This window comes from Tasmannia lanceolata, unplaced genomic scaffold (assembly GCF_043159265.1).
Source record: "Tasmannia lanceolata isolate RefF3 unplaced genomic scaffold, GAP_Taslan_0.1 ptg000002l, whole genome shotgun sequence".
NCBI classification, from domain to species: Eukaryota; Viridiplantae; Streptophyta; class Magnoliopsida; order Canellales; family Winteraceae; genus Tasmannia; species Tasmannia lanceolata.
The window spans coordinates 42,938,249-42,946,607 of NW_027518679.1; the positions used below are offsets into that span (position 1 = coordinate 42,938,249).

At 35.3% G+C, this 8,359-nt stretch overlaps 1 long non-coding RNA gene across 1 annotated transcript; it reads left to right on the forward strand.

The window, feature by feature from the left end:
• Positions 1 to 714, forward strand: LOC143885160 (uncharacterized). Its single transcript, XR_013253160.1, has 3 exons — positions 1 to 147; positions 389 to 486; positions 698 to 714. It is a non-coding gene; the product is annotated as an uncharacterized LOC143885160 (long non-coding RNA).
• Positions 715 to 8,359: the final 7,645 nt, after the last annotated feature.

The following is an 8,359-nucleotide window of genomic DNA, read 5'->3' on the forward strand; positions in this document are numbered from 1 at the left end:
TTTCGTAAATCTTTAAATTCAGGGTTAGGGCTTCCCTTTAATTTGAGATTCTAATGGATTTCCCGTAAACCTTTGAATTGCTGGGAATTTGAGATTCCATCATCTATCCCCTCTCTACTACATACTTTCAACAGCTCTGGATCTAAGGTAAATTGGTTGCAACCATAGATATTTCTATGACTTTGTTTGAGAGAGTTTTTTTTTTTTTTTTTTGCTTTTATTCTTTAATTTCATTTTATTTTTTTATATGTTGGGGTTATTTACAAGGATTTCCACATTATGATGAGTTATTTTTAGTTGATCAAAACCCAGCATTTTTCTTCTTCTTTTCATTTTGAGGTATATGTTCGCTTTTGTTCTATTTCGTATTCTAATGGTCGAATTACAGGTTGTTTCTTCAGGAATTCCGAAATTGGGACTCTACTACTAGGTCAATGAAATTGGTGTGTACGATTGCATATGAGGTGTGCACGATTGCATATGAGGGTAGGAATTTTTCTGAGAAATCCCTGAAAGAGGGACACAATGAACATCTCCTGTGGTGTAAGGATTGTGTTTTTTTTTTTTTTTTTTAAGAATTAGGGTTTTCCAGCAATTCCCATTTCTTTAACAAATAGGGTTCTTAAGAATTAGGGTTCTTTGGATTTCAGGTTGCTATTAAGCTTAAAACCCGGGTTCTTCTTCTTTGGATTTTCAGGTTGCTGTAAAGCTTAAAATCTGGATTCTTATTTTTGGATTTTCAGGTTGCTTTTAAGCTTATCATCTGGGTTTCTTCTTCTTTGGATATTCAGGTTGCTATTAAGCTTAAAATCTGGGTTCTTCTTTTTGGATTTTCAGGTTGACATTAAGTTTAACATTCTGAATATTATTTGGGTGATGATATTTTCTCCTAATATGTTTCTATTTTGTTATTTATTTGTACTACATTTTCTTATTGTTGGTGCTTATGCCCACATATTTAGGAATACTTGCGCACTTAGTAGGACAACTGCACTATCGCTTTGAAGGAGTTATCATTTGCTATGTTGTGGGATTCTTTGCTTCTCTTTTTGGCCCCAATTTCTTCGTTCCCTTTTGATTTATTTTGACATTATTTGGCATGATTTTGATGAAATTTTATATTTCAGAGAATGTATAAGTTGGATGTTCATATAAAAGCCAAAAGAAGATAATGACATTCCATTTTTGTAATGGATGCCTTCATCAAAATTGGGCCCAAGTTTAACTTTTAAACTCGAGCATTGTGGCTGGGCATTACAAATTATGGTTGAAGACTTGAAGGCATTCGTAGAATGGGAAATTTTATATGATGTGTGGGCATAAAGTTCAGTATTTTTCAAAAAAGTACATTATGGCCCACTTCATTGGATTATCCAAGCCATTCATTTGTTGGGCCACAACCATTCGGAGCATAATGTCCTCAATTGGTTCGATTAGGCATCTACAACTGTCAATCAGTATAGTCCCAAATGCTGATAGATGATGTTAGGCTATGATGAGCCCTTGGATGGGGTCAAATTATCAAAATTTTGGGTCTGGTGATTCCTATCTTCAAATCTTTCATTTTCCAAAAGAGCCAAAATTATGAATTGATTAAAATATAATTCATAATCCTGATTTATTAGAAATTTTTATAAAAAAATTTATTTGTCGCCCCGTTAAAGCCATATGCTTTTAACAAAGGCACCCATTAAAGCCATATAATATTAATCTTACCCTCCTTTATAGTTTTTTAATAAAAAATCTATAGGGTGATCTTAACCATCCCATTTAAGAGGAATTATGAAAACATCTATAGATTGGAGGGCTAGGATCAGCCTATGGAAATGATTTTTGGGGCACAACCTATTTATGTTGTGTTCCATCACATGGATGGTTTGGATCAACCTATGACGTGGTCCGTAAAAGAAGTGAATTTTTTTATTTTTTGAAAATTATATGAGAATTACACATAACTTTTTTTGACTTTTTTTAACAAATGCATCCATTCAACTCACATATTTTCAATCCTACCCCCTCCTTTATGCTTTTAACAAAGGCACCCATTAAAGCCATATATATAATTTCAATCTTACGCCCCTCCTTTATGATTTTTTAATAAAAAATCAATAGGGTGATCTTGACCATCCGATTTAAGAGGAATTATGGAAACATCTATAGATTGGAGGGCTAGGATCAGCCTACGGAAATGATTTTTGGCGCACAACCTATTGATGCTGTGTTCCATCACATAGACTGTTTGGATCAACCTATGACGTGGTCTGTACAGTTCTTTGTCGGCTCGTGCATCGCACGGGTTTTTTACTAGTATATATATATAGTAGAAGAGAAAAGGTTTGCATTTTTTTATTTATTCCAAAATTCTAATAGAATTACACATCACTTTTTTTGACTTTTTTTTAACAAAGGCACGCATTCAACCCACATATTTTCAATCCTACCCCCTCCTTTATTCTTTTAAACAAAGGCACCCATTAAAGCCACATAATTTCAATCCTACCCCCATGCTTTATGCTTTGTTAATAAAAAAAAGTGGACAAATTCAACATAATGACGTTTTTTCTTTGCAAAATTACGGTTTGGGAACGTATGTTACATAATACTACGGATTCTTGTGAACATTTTACATAATACTACGGATTCAGGACGCCTTTCAAAATATTGACAAATTCCAAGCACCTTAAGAAGAACAACAGATTATGGAAACCTCTATAGATTGGAGGGTTAGGATCAGCCTATGAAAATGATTTTACGGGCACAACCTATTTATGTTGTGTTCCATCAAATTGACGGTTTGGATCAACCTATGATGTGCTCCGTACAATTCTTTGTCGGCCCGTGCATCGCACGGGTTTTTTTTACTAGTATACTATATAGCAGAAGAGAAAATGAGAGAATTATTTGAATTTCTCCCAAAATTTTATGAGAATTACACATCACTTTTTTGACAAAGGCACCCATTCAACCCACATACTTTCAATCCTACCCCCTCCTTTATGCTTTTTCACAAAGGCACCATTAAAGCCACATAATTTCAATCCTACCCCCCTCCTTTATGCTTTGTTAATTATGGAAACCTCTATAGATTGGAGGGCTAGGATCAGCCTATGGAAATGATTTTAAGGGCACAACCTATTGATGTTGTGTTCCATCACGTGGATGGTTTCCTTGGCTTCACACAGTAGGGGATGTCCCTTATTCTTTGCATCAGAAGCTTAAATTCATGAAAGGTAGCAGAGTTATCACCATTCAGGGTGACAAAGACCTAGAATTGTTGGTGCTATCTTATCAGATCCCCATGGCAAGTCGAAGGTAGTGTTTACCGCAATGGGTTCCACCTCGATGTCACTCATATCAGCTGGGAACAATCCAAGAAAGAATTGGTTCCACTCCCTCACGATAGTAATCCTGTTGTGTCCACTATGCTCAAAATTAACGGATACATCCCTGGAATGGGATTAGGACGATATCAGCAAGGAGTAGTCTAGTTCGATGATCTGCAGTTTCCCTAAGAGAATTATTTGAATTTCTCCCAAAATTCTCATAGAATTACACATCACTTTTTTTGACTTTTTTTTTTAAGAAGGCACCCATTCAACCCACATATTTTCAATCCTACCCCCTCCTTTATGCTTTTTATCAAAGGCACCCATTAAAGCCACATAATTTCAATCCTACCCCTCTCCTTTATGTGTTTTTAATTATGGAAACCTCTATAGATTGGAGGGCTAGGATCAGCCTATGGAAATGATTTTACGGGCACAACCTATTGATGTTGTGTTCCATCACATGGACGGTTTGGATCAACCTATGATGTGGTCCGTACAGTTCTTTATCAGCCTGTGCATCGCACGGGGTTTTTAACTGGTGTGTGTGTGTGTGTTTTTTGTTATTTTTGGGTTTATATCGGGAAAAATTAAAATAAAAGTTTCAAAATGCATAAACCAATAGAATTTAAGTAAAATAAAATTTATTGTCATTAAAAATATAAAATTTAAGAAAGAAATTAGGATGATCATGAATTTATTACTATATTTTTGCAGTGAAAATAAAATATGAAGATTCTTGATGATTTTTTTAGAATACTCGTAAAATTTTGTGATTTTGTATTTGATAAAAATTTACAAAATTGGTGATATTTGTGACTGCTAGTGATATTTTCTGGCTGAAAATTCAGTGATTGTTGAGTTGGATTGACACTAAACCGGCATTTGAGTTTGTTTATTAAGGACTAATCAGAGAAATCAATGCAGAACTATTATATTTCAATAGAAAGAAGAAAAAAAGAAGAAAAGGGGAGCGGCATTAGAATCTGTCTCTTTGTCGTTAAGACTTTGCTAGATTGATTAATTTCTCTATGGCAGTTGATGTAAAACTAACTACAAGGAGTAGAAGGTGAATTGTTTAATCCATTGTTGGTTTTTATTTTATTTGAGTTTTGCCTGTAGTTCTCCAAATGAGTGGCAAGAACAATATCAAAATGGATAATTTTAGTTTGGATTTGAGGCAAGGTTGGCTATTTCTACAAGTTTTTAAAGGTAGAATGTAATGTCAAGTTGAAATTAAGTCCAATTATTCAATTGATAATTTGATAACTATAATCTTTTACAAAATATCTTCAAATTTACAAATTTTATGTATTTCAACAAAAAAATTGATGCAGGTGCATTCCTCTAGGCTCTAGATCGTGCAGATCGACGACTAAGATTTCTTGATCTTTGATCGGACTGTCCTAAACCCTCATATCACCAATCTGACAATCTAGATACTTGATCAATCTCAAGACTATGGCAGAGGAGTGTGATCAGAATGCTGGTCGTCCTAGATCATCCAAAGATCGGAGCGTCGACTAGATCAACGACCCAGTTTGATCAAAGAGATTTTATCATGATTGGAATTTATTTTATTAGGATTTTAGTTGGGGTGCAGGAATTTTATTAGGAGTGTTAATCGCCCAAGAATTTGAATTCTTCTATGAATTTGAGATTTGTTTAGGGACAGACATAAGAGTGGGTGAGGGTGAGGGGAGCATGAAAAGCCCCTAGAGACAGGAAATCATATTCCAGAATTTTATTAGGATCATCCAATTGAAGTACGACTATAAAGGCTTACATCATATAAAACCCGATGGGAAGAGCAAAAAAGAAGACACTGCCAAAGAAACGGCTATAGCTATATGAATTGAGTATATGAAAACATGAGGTGTAAAATAGTAGGCCCCACCTTAGTAATGCGTTAGGGTGGAGATGGTGGAACCCATCCATCCAAACATGTGGTGTAAAATGGTGGGCCACAACCATTAGTGTAAAATGGTGGCCCAATGCACCCATTAAAACATGAACTGTTAAATGGTGAGCCCTATGCATGCATGGGTATGGGCAGAGATGATGGAGCCTACCTCATCCAAAACATGAGGTGTAAATTGCTGGTCCCATTTAAATTTATGTTTAGCCTATTTTCCCACACGTTCACTTTTGCTTTTTTCTTCTTCTCGGAAAAAATTCACAGGGCATCCAATGCATCCCTAGTTGTAAGTGGTGATGTAATCCACCATCTCTTGTTTCAAAAGAAAGATCAGATTGTCTGTCATGATCTTATCTATCCCTTCCATAATAGAATTGATGGTGAACGCCCAACAGGAAAAAGAAATATCCCTTAAATTAATAGAAGAATAGAATAAGGAGTGACCTAAAATCAGCAACAAAACCTGCAAAGAGCATCACAGAAGAAGATCACCAAGAAAAGAGATCATTAGCCAAAGAAAAAAAAAAGCAAAAAGAAAAGAAAAAACAAAACCTGCAAAGGAGCATCACAGAAGAAGATCACCAAGAAAAGAGATCATCAGCTAAAGAAAAAAAAAACCAAAAAAATAGAAAAAGAAAAGAAGTTTGAGAAAGAGAGAAGGTGAACCTGGGATGGGAAGAGAGGGATAGATGTAGGGGTGTAAATGGATATTCGAAAATTCGATTACCGTCCGCATCCGAATCCGTTTAAAGCGAATATTATCCGGATCCGTTTCAAGCGGATATTATCCGAATCCGTTTATGAGCTATCTGGCTCTTAGCGGATGCGAATCTGGTAAATGGTATATCCGATCCGTTTAACATCTGAATCCGAGAAGTATATCCTTTTTATTTATTATTAATAATATCATTAATATTTACTTTTAGTAATGACACATTATCTTTTGTTTCTAAAAGAAAAGTGAATTTTCTTTTTAGAAAAATACAAAAATAAAAAGTGTTTTGGGTAGGAAATGAAGTAATCTCTCATTTTAAGGGCATTCTTGGAGTTGACATGGCTTCTTTATGAAGCAACAAATGTGGGCTGTAGGATGAAAGAGACAAATGGATAATGGTGATTGAAAGAAGATGGCATAGTTTCTAAAGAATTCTAGAGCAAAAAGGCCATAGTCATTGATGGTAAATGGACGGCTCTGATCAATTTTCCAACTTAGGGTTATATAAAAACCCAAAATGCAATTAAAAGATGGGACTTCTAAGGTTTGCAAGGAGAAGCAAGAGAGAGGAGAAATGAGGACGCTGAGACACCATCTTCGGCATTCCTTGGTGCCTCCAACCCCACCAAAATCCACCGCCACCCCTCTCCTCCTTCTCACAGCCACCTCCATCACCACCAGTTACCTCCATCTCTAACACAATCCCCATTTCTCTTCATCTTCCACAATCAGCACTCTCACTTCCCCAGTTCAAAATAGCCCAAACCCATTCCATCATATACATAAAAAAAAAAAAAAAAACCCAAAGACTACTACCAACACCATCATCCATCCCCACCGCCTCTCTCTCTCTCTCTCTCTCTCTCTCTGTGCCTTTGTTTTAAAAGGAAGAAGAGGATCTCATATATTTTAGGGTTTGAGAGTTAATTTTGTGAAGAGAAGGTAGAGGTCTGGTTTTAGGGTTTGGAAAATTTATTCGAGGAGTAAGAAGGAGAAGAAAGATAAAGTGCTACAATAAAATGTTCGAATTTACCGGATAAACGGATACGGATAATATCCGAATTCGAACAATATCCGACGGATACGAATTCGGTAATAGATATTAAATATCCGTCAAATTCGAATCCAAATCTGAATTCGGATAGTGTCTACTGTAATCGAATTCGGATATAGCCATATCCGATTCGAATTTGATCCGTTTACACTCCTAGATAGATGCAAAATATGAAAGGAATCCGCCAAGATAAGGATTGGGTGAGAATACAAGGATACAGACCGATTTGGGGAAGTCGAAACGTCTTTTTTTATGAATTAAAAAAACCAATAAAATAGGAAAGATTGCAATCTTGTGAAATCGTGGGTTATTAAAAGTAGGAAACGTCTTTAACTGCCGTGAAATCGTACTAAAAAAACCAATAAAATAGGAAAGATTGCAATCTTGTGAAATCGTGGGATAGGACACGTAGGAAATGTGTTTAACGGCCACGAAATTGTAGGTAGTGATGGTGAAATTTTATTGCCACGTAGATAAATTGAGATGCCACATGGACTCGAGGAAGGAAGGAGAGGGCTGCCACATCAGCGGTGAACAGTTAATCCCCCTTCCTCTTTATTATATATAGTAAAGAACTGTACAGACCACATCATAGGTTGATCCAAACCGTCCATGTGATGAAACACAACATAAATAGGTTGTGCCCCAAAAATCATTTCCATAGGTTGATCCTAGCCCTCCATTCTATAGAGGTTTCCATAATATGTTGTTCCTCTTAAATCGGATGGTTAAGATCCCCCTATAAATTTTTATTAAAATAGCATAAAGGAGAGGGTAGGATTGAAATTATGTGGCTTTAATGGGTGCCTTTGTTAAAAAGCATAAAGGAGAGGGTAGGATTGAAACTATGTGAGTTGAATGGGTGCCTTTGTTAAAAAAAAGTCAAAAAAAGTTATGTATAATTCTATTAGAATTTTGGAATAAATAAAAAAATTCAAACCTTTTCTCTTCTACTATATAGAAGTAGATAGATAGATAGATATAGATATATCTATCTATATCTATCTACTACAATACGGCCAGAGAAAAAATGCATTTCTTTTCTTTCTTTTTTTCTGAGAGTTACATGTCAGCATTAATATTTATATTCTGTGCCATCCCCAACTTTTAAATTTTTCATCGTCAAGAGAGAAAGTCTCTGTTTGTTTTTCTTTTTGCTTTTTGTGTTATTTACCTTTTATCTTTCATGGTACATCATTCTGTTTAATTTCAAAAACAGTTTTCTACTGTTAGGGTTTCCCTTCAATTGAGATGGTAATGGGTTTTCTTGTAAAATTGCAGGTCAATTTGAGATTACCTACTTTTATTTTTTTTGTTGCAAATACTGACCTTTAAAATACAGGGTC